Source organism: Carlito syrichta, unplaced genomic scaffold (genome assembly GCF_000164805.1).
Source record: "Carlito syrichta isolate Samal-C Ts95f unplaced genomic scaffold, Tarsius_syrichta-2.0.1 Scaffold308352, whole genome shotgun sequence".
Classification (NCBI taxonomy): Eukaryota; Metazoa; Chordata; class Mammalia; order Primates; family Tarsiidae; genus Carlito; species Carlito syrichta.
Genome location: NW_007252448.1, coordinates 175,546 through 192,158, shown reverse-complemented (window position 1 = coordinate 192,158; position 16,613 = coordinate 175,546).

Genomic DNA, 16,613 nt, shown 5'->3' with positions numbered 1-16,613 from the left:
TGTTTTCATCAGTGAGGTAAGTACTTTGCAGATTGTGAGTGGTGAATAAAGGCTTCTTGACATTTGTCTCAGTCTACCCATAGCTTCCACTTTATTATCAGTGCAAAAGACAGATGACTGTTGATTACTGTGCAAATTTGAACCCTAGTTACCATTTTTGAACTTTACTTACCATTTTAATGCTACATTGTGATCTCTTTCTACTTTAAGTCATAATCAAGTCAGGGTATTCACTCCTTCCTTGTTGCCTCTGTTCTTGAGATTTTTGCTGCCTGAAATTATTTCCATTTCTATTTGCTGAAATCCTGCCCATTGCTTGAAGACAACGTCATCTCTCTCTCCTTTCCCCAATTTGGTGCAATCTCTTCCACTTTGAATCTTCAGAGATACTATTTGATTTCTGCTACCCTCATTGCATTTGTATGCATTAATAATGAAAGCTAGTTTTAAAACTGGCACAGATTAAAAAGAATGATAATTTTCAATCTTGGCAAGGGTGAGGGAAGAGAAACATTGTTGGTAGGGCTTTCCAAAGCATAATTTGGCAACATGTATCAAAGCCTTAAAAAATGCAAATAGCCTTTGGTATAGCAATTTTCATTTCCATGAATTTTTCCTAAGGAAATAGTTAAAGATATGTGCAATATTGTTCATTATAACTTTTTTTGTAAAAGTAAAGAAATTATAAAAACCTAAGTGTCCAATAATATAGTTTTAGCTTAGCAAATTTTAGTATATACATATAATAGAAGACAATCAAAAATAAAATAATCTTGTAAAAGAATATGTATTTACATAAAAAATAAAAAAGACAACAATTTTCTAGTAAAATTTCATTCTTGCAGAGGAAAATAAATGTGTTCAGAGACGATTAGAAAGATATATACAAAATGTTAGCAATGGTTTTATAACATTGTGGTTGGCATGAATTTTTAAAAAGTTGTGCTTTCCCAAATTTTTTATGCATTCATTTTGTTTACGATTTTTATTTGAATGGACTAAGTGGTATACCAGCCAGGTTCTTCCTCCTCTCTCTTCACTACCCTCATCCATTAGGACTTAGGCTCTTATTCCTTTGCTGCTCAAAGCACTGAAGGCTGACTACCCCAGTTAAGACCCTCTTCTCCCAGCTCCAGCAATTGCCTTTCACTGAACAAAGCTGCCGCTGAAGAGGGTTGCCTCTTCCAAGGCCACACCCCCTTCCCATGGAAAATCTGCATCCAATGACTGAAGTTGTAAGGCTCTAAAGTCTCTAGCCCCACCACTCAAATTTGAGTGAAAGATAAGGTAACATCCAGTTTCAGAGTTCCCTGTGCAATCAGCATAGGGCTTTGTTAAAATTTCTTTGCAGCCCACCTTCTCCCTCTGTCCAGTCTTGTATCCTGTCTTCTCCCCCACAGCTGTCAATCCTGAGATTCCCCCCTAGTGAACTTCCTAATGTCTACTGTTTACTGGGCACTTTATGTTTACTACTCCCTCAAAGCCTTGGAATAGGATTCTAAGGCAGTTATTGATGTCTCTGTTTTTCAGAAGAGGAAAACTATGTTCAAAAAGTTTATGTATTTTGTGCAAAGATATACTATTAATAAATGTCAGAGCCGAGTTTGAAGGCAGGTATGTTTGGAGTATAAAGATTATGCTTTTTCCATTAAGCGAAATAGCTCTCTGTAGTCAGCTTTGTACTTTATTATTTTTGTGCTTTTCTAGTTCTCTCTAGTAGATGGTATATTTTTTGGCTGCAGAAATTTTGCCTTATTTATCTTATAATCCCCTGCAGGGAATCGCATGGTACCTTGCACTTAATAAGTGCTCCATGTTTGTGGAATTGACTTGAACTAGTTGAGGCTTGAAATGTAGTTCTATTTCTGTTCCACAAAAGATAGATTTCCTAGGGGGAAAAGAAAATCATAATGGTAAGAGGTAGCAATTGTAATTTAAGTTTTATGAAATAATTTCCTTAAAAAGAGTGATACTAATCGTCTTGTCCTCCTTTCTCTGTATTAGATAACAAAATGCAATTTTCCAGAACTTTGCTTTTAATTACTAATGTAAGCAAATCAGTGAGGTGTAATAAACTTATATCAAACTTTGATGGCGAACATGATGTTTTTTACCTTGTATCTCTGATTTGGGCTTCTATGAAATCCAAGTTATTGGAGAAGAGAATCTATAAGAGTAAGAAAATGTAACAAGGAAATGGGTTCATTCCTACCACAAGAAAGTTTTCTAGCAGAATTAAATTTTTTGTGGCAGCAGACAGAAATGTGTGAAATGAGATTTCCAGTGCCCATGTGAATTTGCAATTGCAAGTTGAAGTTTTCTTAATATGATAATCTGCCACACTTATCATCAAGTACAAATGAAGTGAATATATCAATAATGAGTTATGCTGTTAGGAATAAATAACATTAAATTCACGTTTATATTTAGAGAAGTAGACATCTAAAAGTAAACTACAAGGAGTACTGCCAAGGTTCTGATTATTGGTGTCCCTCCCAAATTAAATGTTAGTATTTAATCTCCAACGTGATAGTATTAAGAGGTAGGACCTTTGAGAAGCAGTTAAGTCATAAGGGCTCACTCTCGTGAATGGGATTAGTACCCTGATAGCTCCACTCTGTAAAAACATATAGCAGCTGCCATCTAGGAGTCACAAGTCCTCACTAAATGCTGGATCTGTCGGCCACTTAATTTTGGTCTTCTCAGCCTCCAGAACTGTAAGAAATAAATTTGTTGCTTATAAATTGCCCAGCCTAAGATATTTTGTCATAGTAACCTCAAAAATGAGGGTAATTATACAGTAGAGAAAAGTTCCTCTATTGACCAAGATTTATTATTCCTGCAGTGTCAGAGAATCAACATGAAGGATATTTCTAACACCAAATAAGATTTAATTCTTTGAAAATTGTTAATGTTATAAGGTTCTGGCAAATGGCAAAATGAATCTACAGACTTCATGACTGGTAACTTACCCAGACTCTGTTATGAAAGTGAATGATATGCCAGGCACGGTGGCTTACGCCTATAATCCCAGTACTTTGGGAGGCAGAGGCAGTCTATGCATTGAAGACCAGCCTGGGCTACTTGGCGAGATCTCATCTCTACAATAAATCAGAAAAATTAGCCGGCCATGGTGGCACATGTCTGTGGTTCCAGCTACTTGGAAGGCTGAGGTGGAAGGATCACCTGAGCCCAGCAGGTCGAGGCTGCAGTGGCCGTGAGCATGCCACTGCACTCCAGTCTGGGTGACAGAGTGAGACTCCTACTCAAAAAAAAAAAAAAAAAAAATGAACAATAAAACAGCCTGATGTTCTCCTAGTAGATAAAACATGCAGTCACATTGGTGAGGTGATTATAGGTGTCAGCAGCCCAACAAGTGTGTTAAATGTCATCAGTTCTGGAATTCCATTGTTAGATATTTATCACTTTAGTTGACAACTTCAGCTTCTACAAAATGTGCACATCCTTGAGAAGCTAATACTCATCAATTCCTTAATACAAATATGTCTTTTATTTGTATTAAGGAATTGAGAAATAGAGGCCTGTAGGCAAGAAATATAGTTTCAAAAAAGGAATAGAATAGACCATAATCATATATGGTTCTGATCAATGTTGAACCTTAGCTTGCGGTCAAAAATTAGCCTATTCTTCAACTTACTTACTATAGTCTGTGTTGTCATATTATTTATATTTAGCCTGTTCTAGAAATTCTCTAAGCCTTGGGTCCCCAATCCCCAGCTACGAGCCCTTGGCCTGTTAGGAACTGGGCCACATAGCAGGAGGTGAGTGGCGGGTGAGAAAGAAGCTTCATCTGTACTTACAGCCTCTCCCCATTGCTCACATTACTGCCTGAGCTCCACCTTCTTTCAGATCAGCAGCAGCATTAGATTTTTATAGGAGTGTGAACCCTATTGTGAACCGTCCATGTCAGGGATCTAGGTTGCACATTCCTTGTGAGAATCTAATGACTGATGATCTGAGATGGCGCTAATGCAGTGATACTAGTGCTGGGGAGCGGCTGCAAATACAGATTAACATTAGCAGTGAGGTTCAAATGCACACCCCCCCGCACCTCACCCCCATCTGTGGAAAAATTGTCTTCCATGAAACCAGTCCCTGATGCCAAAAAGGTTGGGGATTGCTGCTCTAAACATTTCCCTGTAAAATATAAGCAATCATCTTTATGCCTAGAGCACATGTATTGATCATTTTTTCCCCTGGACTCTAGTTTTTCCTTTTTAGTAGAAATAAATGTTACCATTCTTGAAAAAAACCTCCATACCCTCTTCTTCCTGTCCCCTCCATTATAAAGTGCCAATAAAAGAGGATTCCTGAGTATGTAAGTATTTAAATGAAAATAGGTAAAATTCAATTGCAAAAACATGGAACCAACCATGCTGCCCATTGAAAAGGAAGTGGATAAGAAAAAATGTGGTTATATATACATGATGGAATACTATGTAGCCATAAAGAAGAACAAAATTATGGACTTCACAGCAACTTGGATGGACTTAGAGTCTGTAATACTTAGTGATCTATCACAGAAACAAAGAACATGTACCCAGTTCTTTGTTTCTGTGATAGATCACTAAGTATTATAGACTCTAAGTCCATCCAAGTTAGACCCTGAACATTTGCCATAATACTATAAGAATAGGATTGGCAAGAAACTGCCAGCGGATATGGGAGGAGTAAATTACATGAATAAGGGTACCTGATCTCAAACCAGGCAAAATGGGGACCAAAGGGAGGCTCAGACTTTTGTATGATGGCTACTTCTATGCCTAACCCTGCATTGTACCCCACATCTTTAAAATAAAATAAAAATAAATTTAAAAAAATAAGTAAAACTGCTGTTTTACTTATAAATTCCGTATATTGTCAAGGGACCACTAATAGGTTGCCTCTATTCTGTCTCCAGGCCTGTCCTGATAGAAATTTTTTTTCCAGTTCTAAAATGAGATTAACATCGTAAAAAGCTTAGAAATTTTAAAATTTCTGTTTTATTATACTAGTTGAAATTTCTCAAATTAGTGAACCATTTCAACTAATAAACATTGCTTTTTAAGATGGCAAATACCATGAGGAAAGACACATTTTAGGAGTCATTATAACTTAGTATAAATTATTTTAAACAATGTGTTTTTTTTTAATTCCGACCAGAGATCACCCACTGAAATAAGATTTTTAAGTTGAGGGAGAGAGCACAAAGGATGGGGTAGTAAAAATATGTCACTGTGAAGGAGTTTGGGTAGTATCAAAAACTGGCACTGGGGTATAGAAAAAGACATGGTGTAGGGCCAGAACAAGCACTGGCATCAAAATTCTGCCTTAAATGTGTTTTGAAGGATGAGAGAGAATGAGTGAGAGAATAACAAAGAGAAAGAAAGAGAGGGAGGGAGGGAGGGAGAGAGAGAGAGAGAGAGAGAGAAAGAAAGAAAGAAAAAGAAAAGCTGGGGAAGGAAAGAAGGAGAAGAAGAAGGAGAAGAAACAGAAAAAGATAAATCTTTTTGTTTTTAAATTTATTTCTGCCATCTTCCTATCCTCACCCAATTCAAGTGTCCTTTTGTCACCAGAGAACTTACGAATGGTTTATCTGAACTAAATCTGAGCTACACTCTGGGCTAGTTACACCGGGCGTTTATGGTGCCTGCTTTTGATTGATTTATAAATCAGGCACACAGTTGCAGACACCATTTAAACGAGAGAAAGAAACTGCTAAAGATGTCAGCTGCCTATCAGATGATGTTAAATAACTTTCTATTGAGCAAGTAGAAAAGAATGGTGAGCTCATTCGTTTTACTGTCAGAGCATCCCCATGTGGCAGGGTGGGTCCAATAAAGAGGGTAATGTGGACTGGTCAATATTTGGTAATTATTTAGCGTATAAAAATTTTAGCCATGGAAATATTTTCTTAACTTAAAATTGTAAGTGTATTTTATAGGGCTTTTAGTGATGTGGACAGATTTTGGAATAAAATGCAGAAAATGCACATACAGACAATAACATGAAACAATGAAAACGTTGCTGAACAACCTCAGAAAAGCTACTTGACAACATTTTTTGTACTTCTAAATATATGTTATGTTTGTTGGGCCTTTGGTGCCTCCATTTTGTTCCCTTCTCAACTATCTGTTCCTCCCCTCCACAAGAAAGAGCCCCTCTTTCTCTATTCTTAGAAGACTATTTCCTTGAGGTAGTACAGCACTCTATTTGTTCATTCTGTGTCTTTCTAAGGAGTAGGGTGTATACGGATGATGTTATTTCTGTTCAAGTCATTAATTTTGTTAGAAGTGTACACAGATAGAGTCAGTGGGAGTCTTTGCTTCCCGGTATGAACTTGACACCTGTCAAGGTTATGTTTTCAGGCAAAGTTTATGGTTGGTACAGAGAGGGTTAGAACCTTAACTACAACATTATGGAGCATATGGAAGCAGAAACTTCCGAAAGAAACTTTCCACTTCAGTTTTTGGCAAGAAAAATAAGACTGAGAGAAGAGAGGGAATTAGATCATGACACATGTTACTTGGCAAAAAAAAGAAGTTAAAGAAAATAGGATGAAGAAAAGCCTATGAGACAAAATTCTGGCTTCACCTTTCTACCTAGGACTCTCCTCTTTCTTTTATCTGGCTTCTAAGCTAATTTTTTATTATTCTTACTGCCTCTCTATTCTTCAGTACTTCATATTTAATGAAACACGTGCTAAAGGCCATTTAGTTATTTATTTTTCTAGGGAGTTCTTTCTCCAATTTCAGAATTCTCTGATATTCTTGTGGTTATTCGGTCTTTATTTTTTAAGTATACTAGATTCCTGAAGGCCATGTATTCTCTTTTTCAGCACATTTTTCAGCTGTACTCCAGTTTTAGATTATTCAGAAGATGAAATATTTTGTTTCCTGTTTGGTGCTTTTCAAAGAATACACAGTAGTCCTTATTATCCACAAAGGAGATTTTCCAAGATCCCCCCATTGGATACATGAAACCATGGATAGTATCAAACCCCGTACATATTTCGATTTTTTTGACCTGATAACTCAGATGGCTGTTAAGTGACTAACAGATGTGGATTCTCTGGACGAAGGGAGGAGTCACATTCTGGGAGGAATGGAGCAAGGTGGAAAGAGGTTTCATCATGCTACTCAGAATGATGGGCAATTGAAAATTTACCCATTGTTTATTTCTGGAATTTTTCATTTAATATTTTCAAACTGTGTTTGATTGTGGTTAACTGAAACTGCAGAAAGTGAAACCATGAATAAGGGGGAAATGACTGTATAACATATACCTTAAAAACACAAAAAACAATGTTGAAGTGTATTGGCTAAGAAAATCTGGCAACAAGAAGAAAACATAAAACTTTGGCTTACTAAACAGTAGTAATTTATTTCTGAATGAAATTAAATTTTGAAGAGGACAATAAATTATATTCCTACCATGGGGCAAAAAGAAGCTTACTGTATGCTTATATTTTAGAGAATATGAGACATAAGAATGTGAGTAAGGTTTTTGTTTTCTTTTTATTATAGGAGAAGATAATATTGTACATGTATTTTAAAATGTCCATTGGAACTTTATCTTACATAGTAATGTATAAAATGTATAGAATGCTGGCAAAGATGAGTTTATTAACATATAATTAATAGAAATGTCATAGAATTACAGGCTAAACTATTGTTGTTGGTAAAAATGCAAAACTCCTTAAAGTTAGGTAATTTATCTTTAAATTTTATAATTGGCCCCAGAATTCAGAAACTTGGTATATGTAACATGAAAGAAAAACAAAATTGCATATTGGAAAGAAATTCTATAATTTAAACTGTAAAATAAGGATGATTACTTGACAATCTTGGGTTAAGTTATACTTTTATAAAATATTTGACTTTTTCAAATGACACAGGTATATACTTTTATCTAATGAGAGCATATGCTTCAGCCTGAAAAACATTTCCTTCTGTTATCAGAATCTCCTTTCATCACGACTGTTCCTGTTGAGATCACCATTTACTATTTCATCATGACTTTATTTTAAACATTTCTGTGGAGTATTAATTCATTATTATGATATAAGACCTTTTAGACAAATGTTATTTTATAGAAAATAAGTGTATTCATTTAGAAAATGCATAAAACCGTGGAAGAGGATATTAGCTATTCACCAAAACATATTTCCTCTTCTTCTGCGCATAGTTCTACTATATTTCCCAGGCTCCCTTGCAGGTAGTTTCAGACATGTGACTAAGTTCTAGCCAGTGAAATGTGAGCAGAAGAAACACATGTTATTTCTAGGCCTGACTCATAAAATCTACCCTACATGTCCTCTTCCATGCTCCTTTCCTCTTTCAGCTGACTGAAGTGGAGACAACCAAGCAAACTTTGGAATCCACATGTTGAAGATGTCAGAGCATTCATCAGAAAAAAAATATTTTTCTATAATGCATGAAGTATTATGTCTTTTCGAGTCTTTTTTTAATATAAGCTTAGCCTACAGTTATTAACAAAACTACCTCAAAATGAACAGCAAAATACCACAGATATCCAACTTCCATGAAAACATTCTCTTTATAAATGCAAGTTGGTTAACTTAAATGTTATTTAATGTCAATATGCTTTTGTCTCTCTATTAAAACCAGATATTGTTAGACTTCTCTGATATTTATAGGTTTGCCTTCTAAAAAATAAAACAGTGGCCAAAGTAGGATTGTCTCCATTATATTGATATAGCAATGATGTAGGTTAAAAACTTAACAATAAGGCCAGACATACTAATGTTGAAAAGCTTATAGCACACAGTTTACATTACAGCTCATATATAATTATTTTACTAATTTCATACAAAATCCTATAGGTGAAAGTGACAAGGGAAACCAAGGCCCCCAAGTGTCTGACTTTCTTGAGATTCTTTTCAGAGCTATGCTAGGGCACCGGGTCAGTCCGTGGGATAATTCATAATATCCCATCCAATTAGTGTATCTTTGTTTGGCTTGGTTAAGAAAATTCAGGAAAAGAACCCATTGACAAAACTATGTAGAACTTGTCAAACAGCACCTTTTACCTTCCTACATAAAATCATAAATTTTTAAATGCAAGGAAACTTAAGTGCCATTTATCTTAACATGTTTGTCAAAACAAGGACTTAAATTCTTTATGTGTATAACTATGAAATATATATATTTCTCTCTCTCTCTCTCTCTCTCTGAAAGGACGTAGTTTTCTTAGTTGTCCATCTTGCACTTGAATATTTACATATTCTAAAAAGACAATCCCATTCCATTTTTAAGCAACTCCAATTGTTATAAATTTTTTCTTATGTTAATTGAAATCAACCTCCCTGAGACTTTAAATACTCGACGCAGTCAGACTTTCCTCTACTGTAGCTTTTACTTAGATGTGCTCCAAACCCTTTCTGGCCACATTTGTTCTACCCTTTTTAACTTGAAGTTCAAACTACTTGTGAGAGAAGAAAGAAGCACAATCAAAGCTGAGTGGCTTTACTTTCTCAATGTCCTTGAATAACATCTTCTTCAAGCAGGAGGGCTATTCTTTCCTTGTTTATTAACCTTATTTGTACACAGTTTTTTTTAAAACAGATTGCTGTTCCTAGTGTTCTTAAATAGGTCAAGGAATTGCCAAACACTTATGAAAGGCATGCCAGGGTCATTATTTTATCTTAAGAAAATCAAATGACTCCTCTTCATCTTTAAGTGTTAGAAAGTGGTAGAGTCATTCTTTTAACTGCAGCATAATAATTTGGAATTTTTTTTTAAGTCACACTAAGCATTAACATGATCTGTAACTCCTTTCAGTAGCATCAAATTACTCTCTCTCAAGCAGTGCAAGTGCATTTGTGGTCCTTTACTTATGGGGCCAAATAATTCAGCTTGTGCTGAGTGAGACTCAATAGATCTAATTCAGATCCTGACCCTGGTGCTATCTAGAAATTTGGTGACTTTGATATTCATATTTATGTCTCCTGAGAATGATTGTTAGGCAGTGGTGTATTTTACGATTTACTGTAATTGTTGCTTCAAACTTTTATTTCATTGTTATATAGTGGACCTTTTCATATGCTGGAAGATTATATTAATATATACACCATTTTCCCTCTTAACTATGTCTCAAATTATGTTCACTTTACAGGTCAGGAACCCATTAAATCACAATATAGAACATGCTATTTGTATTATACATGAGTTTAGTCATATCTGACTTAATTTTCAACTCTTACTATATTTATTAGCTTATGAAACTCTTAGCATGGCACAGATAGCTTTGAATTGCCCTGACCAAATAGCTAATGATCTGATACTAATTTTTGTATTTCCTCTTAATCATGTCTATTTTATTTTCTGTTTAATATAGAGGAAATAATGATGCAAATCTGCTTTTGTGACTCAGTTCATAGTTTAAAATTGGCTTTTATATACATTCAATCCTCCCCAGACCCTGTGATATAAGCAGAGCTAATATTATTGGTCTCTGAGTTTAGAAGGAAATGGAAACTTATAAAGATAAAATAAATGAAGGAGGAGTGCCCATCAATCCTGTTGGAAGATTTTGTCTTATGATAATAGGAATTAGCACCGAAATAACACTATTTCCAAGGACAGTTTTAAGTGCTTTACACATATTAACTTATTTTCTCACAACAGTCTGTAATGTAGGTACCATTATTATCGTTCCCATGTTTACAGAGACAAGAAACTGGGACACAAAGTTATACTGCTATTAAGCGGCAGAACCAGGTCTCAAAATGAAGTCGTTGATCTGTTGAGTTTATATCGTTATTTCTTATATTTTCACCTTGGTAAACATTTATTGAGAACATATGTACAAAACCTTGTGCTATGTACACTGAGAGCTAAACCAACCAACCAAGTATTTGAAGAGATCAACAACCATAACTAAGGAAAATGAAGCTAGTATACAAATATTACAGAAGTTAAAATTTTCTTCCGTTGATATGAAGTGGGAAGAAAGAGATCTAGTGGCAAATGTTGGAAACCACTTAAAGGAGATGTGATTTGAAGCTCTTTGCTGTCTGAGAAGGCCTATGATAGGTGGACACCTGGGGAAGATCGTTGCCTTAGTAGAGGCGTGGGGAATGAGACTGTGGGAGTGAAAGGTGAGATTTCCCATGTGGTTGAAGCTGAGGATGTAGGAGGAAGACAGGATTTAGTAAGAGATAAATTTACAAACATATCCTGGAGCCAGATTGTGGAAAGCCTTGAACACTAAACTGAGAAGATTTGGATTCATTCTATATGCAGTCTGGACCTAGTAAAGGTTTTTAAGGACAGGAGTTGCATAATCAGATAAATTTTAGAACGAGATCTCTGGCAGCAAAGCATAGGCTTAATTGGAGAGGGCTGGACTGGGGAAAGGAGAACCAGCTGGCTGTAAACACAGTTGTCCAGGCAAGAAAGAAGCAATGACTGTCTGAACTAAACTAGTGAAAATATGAGTCGGGAGCCTTTCACCAAAGAGAAACCAGTTCAGAAATAGAATCAACAGATTTGGCAAATTAGTTATTATGGAAGCCAATGGGAAGGAGACATAGGAGATGGCATCACTCTTTATAGAAGATGCTGCTATAGTGAGAGGAGACAAAGATATGGTCGGTTTGGGGGTTTTTGTGAAAAAGTCCAGCCTGTAATACTCTCCTATTTCTGAATTTTAATAATCTGCTCTACACAGCTTGATTTTCTGCTTGTATTGATACGTGTCTGTGTGTATATGATATATACATTGTCTGGGATATATACATGGTTCATATTAGGTAATCTTTTAAAATATAAATGTGAATTGGAGCTTTGACTGCCTGGTTAACATTGAATCTGCTTATCACTGTATTAGAAGTCTTTATGATAGTCCAACTCATCCATTACTGTTTTCATAGGTCACACCATTATTTCTTGAATATTTAATATTGACATACATTTGAAGATTATTGGTGAGTGAAATCAAAAGTTGGGTGACTTTGATGTGTGGTAACAACCTAGTAAGAGAAAAGTATTTTTAGATATAAAAATTATGATCTTTCAAACATGATTCTTATTTTAAAAACCCTCGTAATACTTTTCTATGTGTCATATATTATATTATGTCAAAACTTTTGCAGCTTCAGGATTTAGTACTTTCTAACAAATAACTTTTTTGATTATACTCGAAAAATTCTACTCAGATATTTCAGTGTATAATTTTTCTACACTTTTGTTGTATGTTTTTGTACTCTTAATCACATTTAAACCATTGTTAACCTTGGAATATCCCAAGATCTGGCTCCGTTTTTTTTTGACATTTTTGAAAGAGGTGACACACCCTTTACTGTGTGTATTTTTCACTTTTTAAACATGCCATTTGATTTTTAAAGACATTTTGAAGGAATTTACTTCTATCATGATTTTAAATATTTTCACGCTCATAATGAGCATATATAATGTGTTTAACATACCTTTTATGCCAGTTTGAACTTCAATAAATTATTTGGTTTTAAAAAGGCTTAATAATGTTCATCTACTTTAGGATACTGTTTACCTTCATGTGTCCAATCTATCAAAATTGGGTCCAAGACAAAGGGACACACTCCAGGAAATTAGTCAGACAATCCCAGCAATTGTTTCATTGACTGTATTATTGTTAAAATAATATGCTGTTTTTTCCTATTGAGTCTATCTCTAACCTGGCTGCTCTCTGAGCCTTAAAATGATACTTCCTGCCCCATTGACTTCAGGCTTGGCAACATAGTTTGTTTTGGCCAGTGAAATGTATGTGGAATTAACACGTTGCTCTTTCAAGCAGATCTTTGAGTTATTGCCTGATTTCCTCCGACCTTTTTGTCCTTTCTTTCTCCAGGCTAACATACCACAGATAGGGACTACACCTTCAGCCTTGGTCTAAAAATAAAGTACACTTGAAGCAGAACCTCAGTTAATCTGTAACTACGTAACTGAGTGAAATATAAACCTTTGTTTTTGTGAGTTACTGAGATTTTGAACTTGTTTATTAACTACACCGCATTAAGCTTAAACTGACTAATACGAAAAACTTTCTGTACTGCTGATTCTTGTTATCTATTCTTTTTTGTGTGGATCACTGTAGACATTTTTCCTACATGTTTCCTATGTAACTACTAGTACATTTTTATTAACTGATATTGTACTATAAAATAATTGTAAACTTAAAAAATTTATTCTGGTTAACAGTGTATTTGAACATTAAACCAGATAACTAAATACATATTTGCATCTTTAATGACTGAATAGTGTTCTGCTTATGAAAAGCAGTATAGAGTAGTAGTTAAGACAATGTCTCTGTGACATCATTTTCTGGGTTCAAGTTACGATTCTACCGCCTACTAGCTGTGTGACCATAAGTAAAATATTAAATTGATTTATGACCTTAAAAGACTTGTTTCATGATACAGTAAACCAATCCCTTATGATTGATTTGCTTTTTGTTTTTAATATAATAATATGATATATTATTATAGAAACATTATCTGCTGAAATATCTGAATAGAATTTTGCTAGTATAATCAAAAAAGTTATTCATTAGAAAGTACTAAATCTTGAAGCTGCAAAAGTTTTGACATCATATATGATATATATGTTACATGATATCATTGATACCACACTCTTCCCCATCCTCACTTCTGCCTTACCTCAATTCCTCACAAAATCTCATTATTTTAGTCTTGAAATATATTCTATCTCCCTCTTCATATCTAATACTCTCACAATTACTTTAATTCAAACTATTAACATTTTCAGCTCTTACCTGAAGTACTAGTCACTAGTCAACTTTATTATCACCCTTTGATCTGCTCCCCACACTGTAACCAAAATGACTTTTCCAAATTTTACATCTGGTCATTCATTCCTGTGCTTAAAACTCTTGATTTCTTTCCGTTTCTCTTAGACAAAATTTCTTAACAAGCTGCAACCATTTTCTTAGTCTGGTTTTTGCCTGTCCAGTTCATTACTTTCCATATTCCCTCATCTGTTTCTGCTCCATTTCTGAACAATTACAAAAAAGAAAAAAATTCAAATTGTATGTATTAGATCAGTCAGAACTCCCTGGAAAATCAAAACCGATAGTATATACAATCATGCATCACTGAATGACAAGGATCTGTCCTGAGAAAGGCATCGTTAGATGTTTCCTCATTGTTTGAAGCTCCTGGACCTGATGTACACAAACCTAGATAGTATGGCCTTCCACAATCCAGGTCATATTGTATAGCCTATTGCTACTAAACCACAAACCTGTATGGCATGTTACTGTATTAAATACTGTAGGTAATTGTAACACAATGGTAAGTAGTGAGTGAAATATAATCCTTTGTTTTTGTGAATTATGTTATGAACTACTGAGTGTTAGAACTGCAACAAGTGAATTTTAGGAGGACACAGTTTAATCTATAACAGATAGTGATCCCTGAAAGTTGAGAAATTAACTAGGGAAGTCCTATGTTTGTTCCAACTTCCTGAGGAGAATTTCCAGGCCACAGAGCAGAAAGAAGAAACCTAAATGAAGGTCAGGAATCATCCTGAGTTGAGGAGACAGAACTGAAGTCTGGGTAGGCCAAGGTGATTGGAGTTAACAGAACAAAGTACTACAGTGAAGATATTGACAAAAAGAGAAAACTCCAGAGATTTGAAGATGGTCCCTCTTGAGTTTTAAGCTAAGTACTGAGTGTGAGGAAAGTATCCAAGACCATGGAAAGAGGATCGAAAGAAACAATCCTTAAAGATCTCACAGGATATAGTTTCTGTTCCAACCAACCAGAGTAGAAAGCCTTTAATATATGGGGCACTGGTTATACTTAAAAGTGTTTTTCTTCCACGGTTGGGAAAAGTTAACCTTGAACTAAACACTTCTCTGGCTCCACCTATCAATGCTTTAAAGCAGGACCTAAATGGCTCAAACATTTTTCTAAGTAATGTATCTGCATCTCAGAACAAAGCTCAAAGATAATTGTAGGAATACAAATACATATATCACCTAACAAGGTAAAATTGACAATATCTAGCATCCAACAACAACAAATTGCCATACATGCAAAAAAGCAGGAAAATGTGCCCCACAATGAGGAGAATACTCAGTTGAAACCAACCCAGAATGACATAGATAATAAAATTAGTAAACAAAGACATTAAAACAATTATTATAATCTTATTCCAAAAATAAATTGAAATTGTTAAGTGGACACAGAGAAAATCTAAGAAAGATTCAAATGGAACTTCTACAAAGAAAAATTACAATGCCTGATTATTCAAAAATAAACCTAGGGGATTAAAGACAGATTAGACATTGCATAAAAAAGATTAGCAAATATAAATCACAGAGTAGAAATGATCAAAATGAGTCATAGACAAGTCTAAAAATGTATTTGAAGAAATCACCACTTCAATTTTTGAATTTTTATAAAAACTATTAATGTTCTAGAACAACACATTAGAGAAGATCTTTTTTGTTGAATTAGTCAAACATTTCTTAGCTAGGACACCAAAGTACAATTCATACAAGAAGAAAGAAATTGGTAAATAGCACTTCCTAAAAATTAAAAACTTATGTTCATTAAAAGATACCAATAAGAGACTGAAAAGGAAAGCCATAGACAGGAAGAAAATATTTGCAAATCACATTTTGAATTAAGGAATTGTATCAATAATATATAAATGTCTATCTGGGAAAAATAATTGCAAACTATGCATCTGATAAGAGGTCATTATTAAAATTTTTCAAAGAACTCTTACAACTGAATAGCAAAAAATAGATAACCAATTAAAAAATGGACAAAGAACTTAAATAGACATTTCTCCAAAGAAGATATAAAAATGGCCAAGTCTATGGAAAAATGCTCAACATCATTAATCATCAGGAAAATACAAATTAAAACCACTATAAGATATCACCTCACAACACTAAGGATGACTTTTTTAAAAAATGATTTTATTTTTTTTTTCTTTTCAAATTTCTATTTTATTTTAAGAATGTGAGGTACAATTCAGATTTAGGTATACAAGTGGTTACTGTACTGGTCAAGTTTGAGCCTCCCTTTGGTTCCCCCTTCCCACTTCACCTGGTTTGAGATCAGGTACCCTTAGTGATGTTATGTGCTCCCCCTCCCCCAACCTCCCACCTCTACCCTACACAGTGTCCCGCTATTGTCAAGCCCTTTCCCATTGTATTATGGTAAGCTTTCAGGGTCCGTTTATGAGTGAGAACATGTAGTACTCAGTTCTTTGTTTCTGTGATAGATCACTAAATATGGTAGATTCTAAATCCATCCAAGTTGCTGTGAGGTCCATAATTTTGTTCTTTTTTATGGGTGCATAATATTCCATCATGTGTATGTACCACACTTTTTAAATCCAGTCCAGTTTCGATGGGCAGCACAGTTGGTTCCATGTTTTTGCTATTGTAAATAGTGCTGCAATAAACATGAGTATGCAGTTATCTTTTTTGTAGAGTGATTTAAGTTCCTCCGGGTATATTTCCAGAAGGGGGATTGCGGGGTCATATGGAAGGTTGATTTCTAGTTCTTTTAGGAATCGCCAAAAGTGTAGAAGAGTTCCCTTTTCTCCTCATCCTTGCCAGCATCTATTGTT